This window comes from Uranotaenia lowii, chromosome 2, assembly GCF_029784155.1.
Source record: "Uranotaenia lowii strain MFRU-FL chromosome 2, ASM2978415v1, whole genome shotgun sequence".
Classification (NCBI taxonomy): Eukaryota; Metazoa; Arthropoda; class Insecta; order Diptera; family Culicidae; genus Uranotaenia; species Uranotaenia lowii.
The window spans coordinates 324,962,069-324,976,414 of NC_073692.1; positions in this window are offsets into that span (position 1 = coordinate 324,962,069).

Genomic DNA, 14,346 nt, shown 5'->3' on the forward strand with positions numbered 1-14,346 from the left:
ATGTCCTTCATAACATCGGTGATGAGGAAATATTCATATTTAATTCTGATAAGAGTACTAAGAAACCTTCTTCTTCTTCTTATACTCTTAAAAACGAAAAGATTCCACCAATAACGGTCACGATTCCTGACTTCAATGCCTTTCGAAAAGAAATCGTCACTTCCGTCAAGGATGTGAAGATTTCTTTTCAGATCGGTCGAAGGGGAACTGCTCGTATATTGGCGGAATCTTTTAATGATTTTCAAAAAATTTTAAATTATTTGAATAATAAAAAACACCAATTTTTTACGTACGACACTAGAGGTGATCGTCCTTTTAAAGTTGTACTTCGTGGTCTCACTGGCGATCAGACACCGGATGAGATCACAGCTGAATTAAATTCTTTGTTAGGTTTTTCTCCAATTCAAGTAATTCAAATGAGGAAAAGAACCAACACGAATAATACCAGTAGTGTTGGTTTTGCTCCTGAACTTTATTTGATCCATTTTAAAAAGGATCAGGTTAATAATTTGCAAATTCTTGAAAAGGCTCGTCTTATGTTTCATTGTCGAGTCAAATTCGAACCTTTTCGTAAATCTTCTACCAATTTTCTTCAAAATATTACGCAATGTCGTCGTTGTCAAGCTTTTTGTCATGGCACTAAAAATTGTAGAATGAATGCCAGATGCATGTTTTGCGGCTCATTCGATCATGAAAAATCTAAATGCCTTTTTGGTGGTGATAAGCCAAAAACAGAATTTTTTAAGTGTGCAAATTGCGCAGGTAATCATTCCTCGAATTCGCTAGACTGTCCCATCAGGGCAAAAATTATTGCTTCTAGGAAAAATCCCAAAGTTTCCAGAAAAGTTTCTTCTCCTCCTTCCTCTTTTTCGTCTTCACACGTCGGGCCGGCAAACAACCTGCCTGTTCGCATTCAGCCTCGGTCTACATTGGAATCACGGCTGGGTAATACCCGAAGTGATTTTAATGTTACCTGGGCTGATTCTGCGCCCCAGACTCGTTGTTTATCGTTCTCAGAGGTGGTTGAAAATGGGTTGCCCTCTTCAGGTTTAACTAATAAAAATGGGAAAAAACCAAGTCTCAACGTTCATGCGAAGGCTTGGGAAAATCCCCGAAATTCAAATACTTTTTCTTCTCCTTCCTCTTCTGATTCTAACAATTTTGTTGATTTGGGTGAGATTACTGAGGAAAAATTAAAATTTTTGCATCAAAATTTAATGGAAATGATGCAACTTATGTTGAAAGCAAATTCAATGTTTGAAGCTTTCCAAACTTCTTTTAATTATGCTAACAAAATTATTATGACTTTACGATTCCCTCATGGATCCAAATAGATGTTTAAATATTATGAATTGGAACGCTAGATCTTTGCTGGCTAACCAAGACGAGTTCTTTTTATTTTTGAAAACTCAAAACATACATATTGCTGCCATCACTGAAACTTTTTTAAAGCCAGACAATAACTTGAAAAGCAATGCTTTCTTTAAAATTTTACGAAATGATCGACTTGATCGACAAGGTGGGGGTGTAGCTATTGTCATCAATAGTCGTCTCAAATTTAAACTTCTTCCTTCTTTCAATACAAAAGTCTTAGAAACAATTGGAATTGAATTAGAAACTTCTATGGGGAAAATTATAATTGTTGCCGCATATTTGCCTTTTCAATGTAGCGGTGAACAGAAAAATTTTTTGAAGGGAGATTTACAAAAACTCACCAGAAATAAATCTAAATTTTTTATTATTGGTGACTTTAATGCAAAACACCGATCTTGGAATAATATTTCATCAAATTCAAATGGGAATATTTTGTTTAATGACTGCTCTGCAGGTTATTATACTGTTGAATATCCTAATGGGCATACTTGTTTTTCTTCAATTAGAAATCCCTCCACAATTGATTTGGTTCTAACGGATTTAGGCGAGCATTGTAGTCAATTAGTTACTCATGCGGACCTCGATTCAGACCACCTTCCAGTAACATTTTCTTTATCCCAAAGTCCCATTGAAAACCCTTTAAAATCAACTTTTAACTTTCAAAAGGCTAACTGGGAGCGATATATGAATTTTATTGAACGTAATTTAGATGTAAACGTTCCACTGAATTCAATAGAAGATATTGATTTGGCTGTAGAAAATTTGACAATTTCAATAGTCAATGCTAAAGCCGCTTCAATACCTAAAGTTAAACATAAATTCAATCAACCTTTAATTGATGATGATCTTCAGTTTTTGATACGACTGAAAAACATTCGTCGACGCCAATATCAACGTACTAGAGATCCTTATTTGAAATTAATTTATTGCGACCTTCAAAAAGAGATCAAACGTCGTTTAAATTTCATTCGTAATGAAAATTTTGCTAAAGCAGTAGAGGACATAAAACCCTACTCAAAGCCATTTTGGAAATTAACTAAAATTTTGAAAAAGCCCCAGAAGCCAATTCCTACTTTGAAAGATGGGGATAAACTTCTTTTAACTAATTCAGAAAAGGCTCAAAAATTAGCCCAACAATTTGAGTCTGCTCATGATTTTAATTTAAACGTTGTAAGTCCAATTGATGCTCAAATTTCCCTAGAATTTGATGATATTCTTTCTAAGCAAAATGTATTTGAAAGTTCTTGTGAGACAAATATTGATGAACTTAAATTGATTTTCAAAAAATTTAAAAATATGAAAGCTCCAGGGGAAGATGGGATTTTCTATATTCTTCTTAAAAAGTTGCCTGAAAGCACTTTAAATTTTTTAGTTAAAATTTTCAACAAATGTTTTCACTTGGCCTATTTTCCCAATAAATGGAAAAATGCCAAAGTAACTCCAATTTTGAAACCTGGAAAAAGTGCTTCAGAGCCTTCAAGTTATCGACCAATTAGTTTGCTTCCATCTTTAAGTAAACTATTTGAGAGAGTTATTTTGAATAGAATGATGATTCACATTAATCAGAATTCCATTTTCCCTGATGAACAATTTGGTTTTCGTCATGGACATTCTACTACACATCAACTTTTGAGTGTAACTAATATGATTAACGCTAGCAAATCTGAAGGTTATTCAACTGGTGTTGCTCTTCTTGATATTGAAAAAGCTTTTGACAGTGTTTGGCACAAAGGTTTAGTAGCTAAATTAGCTCGATTTGATTTTCCTGTATATCTCACCAAAATTATTCAAAATTATTTGACTAGCCGAACCTTACAAGTAAGCTATCAAAATTCATGCTCTGAAAGGACACCCATTAGAGCTGGTGTCCCTCAAGGCAGTATACTTGGGCCAATTTTATACAATATTTTTACTTCTGATCTTCCTGATGTACCAGAAGGAAAAGGTAGAAGATTATTTGCTGACGATACTTTGCTTTCAGCAAAAGGTCGAAATTTACGGGTGGTACGCAGTAGATTGCAACAAAATTTAAATTCCTTTTTGAATTACTTGAAAATGTGGAAAATTTCTCCTAACGCTTCCAAAACTCAACTTATTTTATTTCCCCATAAGCCAAGAGCAAATTTTTTAAAACCTAATGAAAATCATTCCATAACTTTTAATGGGGTTTCATTAGAATGGTCTGATCACGTGAAGTACTTGGGACTTATACTTGATCGGAATCTTACTTTTAAAAATCACATTGAAGATATTCAATCTAAATGTAATAAATACACTAAATCTCTTTATTCTCTCATCAACAGGAAATCCCGGTTGTGTCTGCGAAATAAGATGCTCATCTACAAACAAGTTTTCCGACCAGCGATCATGTATGCAGTTCCGATTTGGTCTAGCTGCTGCGCGACGAGGAAGAAAGTCATCCAGAGGATTCAGAACAAAGTTCTGAAAATGATTTTGCGGCTTCCACCTTGGCACAGCACCGAAGATCTTCATCGGATTGCAGGCATTGAATCTATCGAAGAGATGGCCAACAAAATCATCTCCAACTTCAGAGGCAAATCGATGCAGTCTTCCATCGCAGAGATTCGTTCTCTTTATGTTTAGTTTAATTTTAAGATAGTGTTTAGTTTTAAGTATAAAATATTTTTGCTATTACAGGATGTTCTCCTACATTAAAAACTTGATTGCGCTCAGCAAATTAAAATCTTATAAATAAATTTTTATAATCTAGTTACTTATAGGGCTATGAACAGTTCATTATTGAGCTGAACACCTAGTTTAATGCAATAATGTAATATAAGTGTAATCATGATTTGATACAAATAAAGACATATTTATAAAAAAAAAAAAAGTTGCAATACATGATCTCAATCTGGGGAGCTGCGAGAAAAAAGGACATAAAAGCACTCCAAACCATGCAGAATCGATGCCTAAAAGCGGTGTATAAACGACCAAGACTTTTCTCCACTCTCGAATTATTCCAAGAAGCCTCTCAATCCATTTTACCAATCGCCGCATTAAGGGAGCTGCAAGGTGTCATACAAATTCACAACAAGCTGCACAATCCACTGTTCCACTACAATCAACAGATCCAGCAGCTGAATCACAGATTTCCCACTAGATCGAGAGGAAATCTAACGCATAGAAGAGCAAATACCGAGAAGATGAAGAGATCCCCGGAGTATTTCAGCAAGATGAAATACAATAACCTTCCACCATATTTAAAGCTAGTAACAAACAAGGCCAGCTTTAAACGTCAAGTCAAAGCCTACCTTAAAGCCAACCTAACAAACTATATAGCATAAATTAGAATCAAAACTAACTCAGTCGTGAAACATGTGACCAGCAAGTCCTAAAAAGCCCCCTTAACAGAGAGTAATCTCACTGGGGGCCTGAGAAAGTCAAATTCCTCACATAGTATATATCTGCCACTAATCGCCACAATACCATTCTGCTTTTATATTCCGTCTCCACTAGCCACCAGCCACCACACGCCACAAAACCTCCGCCACCAACCTCCTCCACAAAGTCATCACAGCCGAAAAAAAACTGTATAATAGTGAAGCAAAGAAATTATGTTAAATTTGAATTTTGTAAATAACTTTGAAAAGATGCGTAAAAAAAAATGAATAAATAGTGAGGAGGTTTTATGCCTTTGGGAGAATGGTACCTATAGGAAGCCAACTCCCAAGGGCTTTTCCCTGCTCTTAAAAAAAAAAAAAAAGAAACTTCATACCTCAACATGTTCTGCTCAAATTTTACTATGCACACATTCACTCTTTGTTAAATTATCTTATACTAGTTTGGGGACGCGCATCACAATCAAATCTCCAAAAAATTCAAACGTTACAAAATCGGTGTTTAAAAAATATCTACAAGCTTCCTTTGCTTTATCCAACTAGACTCATTTACTCAACCACATCCCATAATATTTTACCTCTAGTAGACATTTGTGACTTTCAAACTATATTGTACGTCTTTGATAGTTTACACTCAACAACGATCATCCGAAATATTCATTTCTCGACTGCAATAAGAACACATAATACTCAATTACAACGATGTCGATCATCTACTAGTTTAGGTCAGAAAAGGATTTCTTTCATTGGTCCTACAAAATATAACTCCTTACCTAACGAATTAAAAGAAACCAATTCTCGTTCCATGTTCAAAAACAAGTTACTCCAAATATTCAAAACTAAATTAAGTCGTTAAAAAAAGTCGAACAAAGTTAGTCTTAAGTACCTATTTTTAAATTTTTTGTAGCAATAATTAATGTAAAATTTAGTATAACATTTAAAATCTTATTAATTTTATTTTTTTTTTGTAAATTTGTTTTATTGTTGTTGTAAAGAATAGTAAAATTTAATTTTAACATGAATCTCTTAAAAGGAAATCTCTTTCCATTGAGATTCATGGTGTCAGTTAGTTTAATTAGTATCGTCACATTTCCCCGCATTAAATAACCTATTATTGCGTTCTCAGCATGAATTAAATTTTGCTCGCGTATAACTTTTTAATGCCTTTTGCTGCCAGACATGCTGAGAACAGTAGCGTCCATTACCAGGAGACTCAATTGAGCCTTTTGGTGTGGGGGAGTGTGGTGGGCCGCTACAAAAAAAAAAAAACGACTTTAATCGAAACAAAAAATAAAGGATCCCTTTTAAAAGCATGTGTCTCTTCATAATAAAAATGTAATAATATCGAACATTAATATTTTTATAGCTTGAAGAAATTCCTTTCGTATGAAACTTTAAACACATCTGCTCGGCGTTCTCGTGTATATGTATATTTAAAAAAAACTAACCGGAACATCATTCTGAGTGTGGCTTGAGTAATTGGACGTTTAAAATATCAACAACATATGATTCTTTACAAAATATTCATCTTACCAACACTTACTTGTGTTTATATTTACGTTGATCGATGAAATTGACATCTGTCTTATATATGTACGTTAAAGCAATTTTTCTGTTAAAATCTCTTACAGTTTTCGTGAAAATAATTTTATAATAAAAGAAGTCAAAATAGCTAATTTCCGAAACTGGCGGGCTAATTGCGCATATTTATATTTTTAGCTTTATTTCATTAACAATTGCTATATTTTGAAATTATTTATTTGAAAATGGTAGAAACGGATGTTAAGCATACGTCAAGGCTGAAATTTTGGTGCAATTTTTTACGTCACTAGTTCTTTTGCATGAAACATAGTTAGGAATTGTTTATATAGGAATATATTTTGTTCATATCGTAATTTTATCGGATCAGTATTAAATTCTTCTTTTTTCGCTGTATGATCTTGATCTGAGCTTAGATTTAATGTTTAAATGATAAAAAGTAAAAAAATTATAAGACTTACCTATTTTTCTTGATATAGGCCTTTAACCTGCCTAGCTATGGGCATTCAGAACTTCTCTCTTATTTCAATATCTAATCATTTAAAACTTTGCCAAAAGCTTCAATTGGTTGAATTTCCGATTTCCAGATGAATAAGGAAGAAAAACCATTAAAATTTTTGTTCACAAAATCTGTACGCCCGATAATTAAAGTTCAATATATTTTAACAAAACTGACAAAAATCTTTTTTGAATTTTTAAATTTATTCAACTTCATGTAACAATTTAATTTTTTCATGCCATGTGTTAAAAGCGTTTTTCCCTTAAACTGCACTGATTAGATATGATGAATCTTCAGCCATATCGTCACTATCACTTCAACTTTAAACTTCCATAACTCTTGATTTTGATGATATTTTTTGTACAAATTTTCAACCGAAGATAGAGAAATTAGCACACTATTCTTTCACAAAATTTGAGTTTTCATCCATCTAGACTGATAAATTTCTGACTAAATAAAGCAGTAACGAAATGCAGAAATGGAATGAATGATTCATTTGTGTTTTAAAACCAGAATCTTCTGATATTTTTGATTGTTAAGAGAGTATTTCACATTGTAATGTGAATGTCTTATGTAATTACTTCACTAGAATCAGTAGGACATTTTTTTTCTGGTGAATAAAAATTCATTGCGGAAATGTCACTTTAATCAACTCAAACTCCAGTGCAAAGTTGAATTCAGGTGTTCGAAAACCTGAGAAATTTCAAATTAATCAAAAGTTCAAAAACAGTTACTTTTTAAAATTCCACAAAAGTTCAGTGTTTCTAAAGATGTGCCAAAAAGTGTTAACTCTGGCGTGAAATAAAACATTTTTACAGTTCATTGATTTTTTTTTGCATTCCATAACTGATCTAAAGATTGTTTATTGATTCAAAGCATGTTTTTTTGGATATTTCAGACAATGAATAATATTAAAATGAATAGCGACAGCTGAATACTGTCCAGAAATTAAATTTGAATAACATCATTAAGTTTTAAAATTTAAAATTTTTGAAATTTTTTTTAGAGATACCAAAGAGATAGGGGAGGAGCGGGCTATATGCGCCTATTAAGCAGAATACTGATTTAATCAAATATCACATCGAATATGTGTACAAAAACTTTATACACGTGTGCAGGCATCTGTTTTCTATACATTGGAGTAATTTTTATGTCAATATTTCCTTCTGTTTCCAAGAAAATGATTTTATTATAACTGTTGTCTAAAATGCCGAACCTCAAACCGTGCGGGCTAAATGTGCCTATTTATGTTTTGAACAAAATTTCTGTTTTTTGGGCAATATTTCCGTATATATTCACTGAAACTGCTAGAAAGTAATAATTTCCGTACGACAAAGCTGAAGTTTTATAAAAACCTATATATGTATATTATAATTTTATGGAATAAAACAAAAGTTAGGGTTGCCATACTATGGAGGCAGTTCATCCATGAGAAAAACTTTATCAAATCTGTTTTTAGATCTTCAATTTTCTCTTCAGATGTTGTTCAGAGCTTAGATTTGAAGGTTTAATGATAAAAATCATTTATTTATTCTATTTAACCTGTTATTTTAGGATGGAGGCATTTTACAAACATGATGCGGGCATACAAAAAAACTATTATTCCACTATATAATCATTATTAAACCTCCACAAAAGCTGAAATATGAATAATTTCTTAAGTTCATTTGAGTAAGAAACAAAAACCATCCTAGTTTTTGTTTAAGCTTCTTTACGTATAATTTTTAAAAGTCGAAATATTACATCCAAATGTATCAAAACCTTGTATGATTATTTAAATTTTTTGAGTTTGTAAATTCATAAAATTCTTTCTTGTCTTATGTTCTAAGCGTATCTCCCTCAAAATTCATTGGTCAGATAAGCTGTCTAGTCAGCCATTTCATCAAACAGCCGTAGGGTCATTTAACCCGATAGGCCCATTTAGGAAACCTTTCCCCTATAGCAATTTTAAGCGAGAAATGTCAAATTGACACTCAGGTCTGATTAGGAAATTTTAGTTCTTTCAGGGTGCGTACTTAAAAAAGTTGTGATGGAAGATTAATGATTTTATTAGTTTATTGAATGTCCGAGAAGATTTTCTTATTCTTCTTCGCCAAATTTTCGAAAATGTCAACATTGCTTTTAAAAGTTGTGGCTCCAGAGAGTGATTTGTTGAATAAGAACGTATTTGCACAAGAAGGATGCAAATTTCACTGCTTATGACATGACTAATGACAATTATCATTTATGGCTTTAGTTATTCATCTGATTCATCTCGCTATTCATCTCGCAACATCTTTGCTGTTAAAAATGTAAAACAAGAATTGAATGACATTTTTGATTGGAGCGAAACATGTCACTGTACACTGTACAGTTTTCTTGATACTTTTAACGGTGAGTTGAAAACATGAAAATTTTAAAATGTTGTCAAAATTTATTAGTATGATAAAATAAATAACTAAATTCCCAGATCTCCAATTCATTAGTATTAGTGTGTAGTCAAAACAAGGCGTATTTTTTTAATTTTAAATCCAATTGTGTTGTGTCCCTTTCACATCTTAGATTCAGTGGAACCCTTTGCCAATGTCAGATTTGGCAATGTCACTCCAAACTTGGCGACGGAAAACCGATGCTCCAGAATTCGGTGTTTGGTTGGCTCGTATCCGGTTTTCACGACAGTGGTTCCAATGCTGATGAAGTTCGGGTCCATTGTAACCTGTCGACGTTCCACGATCTTGAGCAGAGCGTTAGCAGATTTTGGGAGCTTGAAATGTGCCAGACAAATTCTACGTTGTCAGTTGAGGAGCGCCTTTGTGAGAACCACTTCGAATCAACAACTCGCAGGGATGATTCCGGACGTTACATCGTTAGCCTGCCCAAAAAACCGGAACTTATCGGTCAGCTGGGAAATTTGCGTGCTATCGCCACTCGTCGATTCTACTGCCTCGAAAAACGTCTTGAGCAAAATTCCGATCTCAAGGCACAATATTCCTCGTTCATGTCCGAATATCTTGCGCTTGGACATATGAAATTGGTTGATGCTGTCGAGGATGCTCCGGGTCGCCATTTCTATTTGCCACATCATGCTGTTTTCAAGCCGGACAGTTCTTCTACGAAGCTGCGAGTAGTGTTCGACGGTTCCTGCAAAACCACTTCGGGTTTTAGCCTCAACGATTTGCTGCTGAAGGGTCCAACTGTTCAGGATGACATGATTTCGATCATTCTACGGTTTCGGATGCATCCTGTTGTCGTAACAGCTGACGTTACGAAAATGTACCGCCAAATCTGGGTAGCAGAGGAAGATCGGGCTTATCAGCGGATTCTCTGGCGTGAATCTTCTTCGGAACCACTTCGTACTTACGAGCTTACGACGGTCACCTATGGCACCACAACCGCACCGTACCTGGCAACACGATGTCTGCAGCAAATAGCCGACGATGAAGCCCAGAAGTTTCCGAAAGCAGTTCCCGTAGTGAAACAAGGTTTCTACGTTGACGACGTTATGTGTGGCTTCGACACAGTGGAGGAAGCAGTTGCAGCTATACGAGAGACGTCTCTGATGCTGAATTCCGGTGGTTTTCCTCTCTGTAAATACGCATCCAATGTTCCAGAAGTAGTTGAGCAGTTTCCAGCAGAGCTTCGAGAACAGGCCTCCGTTTTGGAACTTGATCGTTCGTCTCCAATCAAAGCACTCGGCTTATTTTGGAAGCTTACCTCCGATGAGCTTCTGTTCAAAGTTCCTGAATGGCCAGACGTCCCTTCGACCAAGCGAAATATCCTGGCGCATATCTGCAGCTTGTTCGATCCGCTAGGGTTAGTTGGTCCGGTGATTGTTCGTGCGAAAATGCTGATCCAGCTCCTTTGGGAAATGCAGTTAGGCTGGGATGATCCGGTTCCCACAAGTATTTCCGACCAGTGGATGGACATATCATCGCAGCTCCCGATTTTGTCGCAGCTTTCGATTCCTCGCTTCGTTTGACGGAGAAGCTTGCCACTTTAGAGCTTCATGGGTTTGCTGATGCTTCGCTGCGTGCATACGGTGCCTGCATCTACCTTCGTTCGATATCCGCATCGGGTGCAGTCACTGTCCACCTGATGACAGCAAAATCCAGGGTTGCCCCAACTGAGAAGCGTAGACCTACCCTCGCACGTCTGGAGTTGTGTGCTGGTCTTCGTTTGGCTAATCTACAGAATCAACTGCTGGAGAGCCTTCAACTCCAATGTCCCCGGTTTCTGTGGTCAGATTCTACAATCACACTGCACTGGATTTCGCGCGATCCATCGAATTGGAATTCCTTCGTCGCCAATCGGGTTTCGCAGATTCAACAGTTAACTGAGGCCGCTACTTGGCTGCATGTGCCTACTGAAGACAATCCGGCTGACCACATTTCGCGTGGTTTGACTCCAGAATCCATCGTTGGCAATGAATTGTGGTGGAATGGTCCAAAATGGCTGCTTCGTCCTCCTCAACATTGGCCTGCGTCCGCGTATTCCTGGAAAACCCAGCCGCCGCCAGAAGTAGACACCGAGAAAAGGAAATCCGTTCCTATTTCCGCAGTTTGCACTCACCAAGAGTCCTGGACCCGAGAAACGTTGGGCTATTTTGATAGCTACTACCGCCTACTTCGAATCATCGCCCTTTGCAAGCGTTTCATGAACAACTGTAAATTATTGAAACATGCACGCACCGTGGGATTTCTGGCACCTTCCGAGATTCGTTCGGCAGAGCTGTCACTTCTGCAATGCGTGCAGCTCGAAGAGTTCGCTGAAGATCACAAACGTTTACGGCAAGGCTCGACCGTTTCGCAGAAATCTCCGTTGCTGAAACTTCGCCCGTTCATGGACCAAAATGAACAGTTGATTCGTGTGGGAGGTCGCCTCAAAAACGCTCCAATTCCATTCGACCGAAAATATCCATTCCTCATTCCGAAGAAGCATTTCATCACGGATCTTATCTTTCTCGACGCCCATGAAGAAACGCTTCACGCAGGACCTTCGCATCTGTTGGCAGCAGTTCGTCGTCGTTACTGGCCAATAGATGGTCCAAATAAAGCCCGTAATACAGTCCACCGATGCATCGTCTGTTTCCGCAACAAACCGAGATTCGCTCAGCAAGTTATGGCACATCTTCCTGCTGTACGTGTTACACCATCGCTTCCATTCACCAGTACCGGAGTCGATTTCATGGGTCCAGTGTACTTGAAACCTCCTCGCAAACAGGACCCAATCAAATCCTATATTTGCGTCTTCGTTTGCATGGTTACCAAGGCCGCACATCTCGAACTGGTAATGAGCCTCACATCCGACGCTTTCATCGCAGCGCTGAAACGGTTCTGCTCCCGGAGACGACGTCCATCAGATATTTACTGCGACAACGCCACGAATTTCGTCGGCGCCAAGAACCAACTGGAAGAACTTCGTGTTCTCTTCCTGTCGCAACGGCATCAGTCCGAGATTGCCAGAACAACAGCCCGAATGGGAATCGCCTTCCATTTCATCCCACCACGCTCACCCACCTTTGGAGGGTTGTGGGAAGCTTGCGTCAAGTCCGTTAAACATCACCTACATCGCGTGACTCTTGATGTCCTTCAGACGCAAGAGGAAATGACCACTACGGTCGCACAAATCGAAGCGTGCCTCAACTCCCGGCCGCTTACTCCCCGTTCCAACGATCCCACAGACCTCGAGGCCCTAACTCCAGGCCATTTCCTAATCGGTGGTCCAATCCTAGCTCTTCCCGAACCAAACCTTACCTCACTACCCTCCAATCACCTGTCCCGCTGGCAAGACCAACAGCGTGTTCTCCAAACGCTTTGGGATCGCTGGTACGTAGAATACTTGCCCACTCTACAGCGTCTCCAAAAATGGCCCGGTAAACACTCGAATCTAGCCGTCGGTGACATGGTTCTGGTCGAAGACAACAACTTGCCTCCTACGAAATGGCCCATCGCTCGAGTCCTAAAGACGATTGTTGGCGACGATGCGTGTGGCAGAGTTGCAGACGTGCTGTGTGATGGAACCCAAATCCGCCGTTGCTCAATCCGCAAAATGTGCCCGCTCCCACATTGCGAAGCCTCCGAATCCTCCACAGTCACGGAATCCGAGCGTCAGCCTTCCGCTCCGAGCTGCACTCCCCAACCATCTCCCACAATTGATCTTCAGGCTCCATCCACACTTCCGGCCGCTGCTCAACTTTTGGCTCCGAACAGCGAGATTGGTTCCGACGACGACAACAACGAGTAATCATCCTAGGTTCCATCGCAGTACACATCGCGACAGCCGTTCCTTCCAATCGAGATGCTGTTGAAATGAACATTTCAAGGGGGGCGGCATGTTCCGGCGCAGTCACAATGAACAGCGGTCCACAACAATAAATTACGATAAAATACGAAGACATCAATGAATTACAAAGAAAATACGAAAAAATACTATAAAATACGAATGTTAAGTGAAATAGCTTTAAGGGAAGAAATTCTGTGTAAATATTATCTACACACAAACATGAATTTCACCGAACACAATTTCACACAACACACAACACAAAACATTGAATTGAGAACACTGCACACTCACACCATATAGTTCTAAGAGTGAGAAAAAACATGACGAGAAAGTGATAAGTGAATTCCAATACTAGTATATAAGTGACATGTATATATTTTTTATGCTTCAATAAAAATCACTTTGAAAACCTAATCGCGCGCAACGGACGTGTTTTCTGCATCCCGAAAGTTCATCAGTTCTCGGTCTTTGTTCTGCTCCGCCATCGCTGGTCGATTGATGACCATTGTTGCTTCCTGCTTCCTTCGTTTTCGTCAGCCGTTTGGGACCCAATTCCTGGGACAACAATAACGGAATCCTGCGACAACAATAACGGAATTTGTAATAGGCCTGATCGATCTTGTCATAACTGGTTACTCTAAATTGATTTCACTTTGTTGTTTATAGCGTTTATAGAGAACCCCTTAAACCATTGCTATAATTTTATGCGCTTATTGTTGCCAGTATTTTATTAGTATTTGTTGAAACTTACGGTTTTCCTTGGTAGCAGCAAGCAGCAACTTCTGCTGCCACGAGCAGAACCAAAACAGTTTGTTTTGGTTCCGCATGCTTTGAGTCAATTCGCAATTGAAACAATAGCGGTGATGATTGATGATGACAGCTGATGATGGTAAACACGGTACAAATGTTTACATCATAACACTGTGAAGCCAAACAACTCAAATTGGGTTTGTGGTAACACAACAGTGTTGCCAGATATTCTGGGTAAGAATATCAAAGTACTCACTGAGAAATGAGTACTTTCCCGGTTAGGGAATATAAGATGTGGAAGTGACAATTAGCTATCGCTAATTAATATAGTTGTAATCTAATGACCTCATAGACGAAACATGAATAAAGATATCTCTATTCCACCACTGAAACCTGCGTTTTCAACAGTATTAGTATGAAAACCAAATAAAAATTCTTTTTAGTAGCGGTTATCAATAAGACAAGATGTCTTTCTCTACAGCTTCAAAATGGTCTGCCCAAACATTTGGTGCCGTGACCAGGATTGGGTGTAGCTTTCGACGGGAGTTTGATGCTCCCGTATCA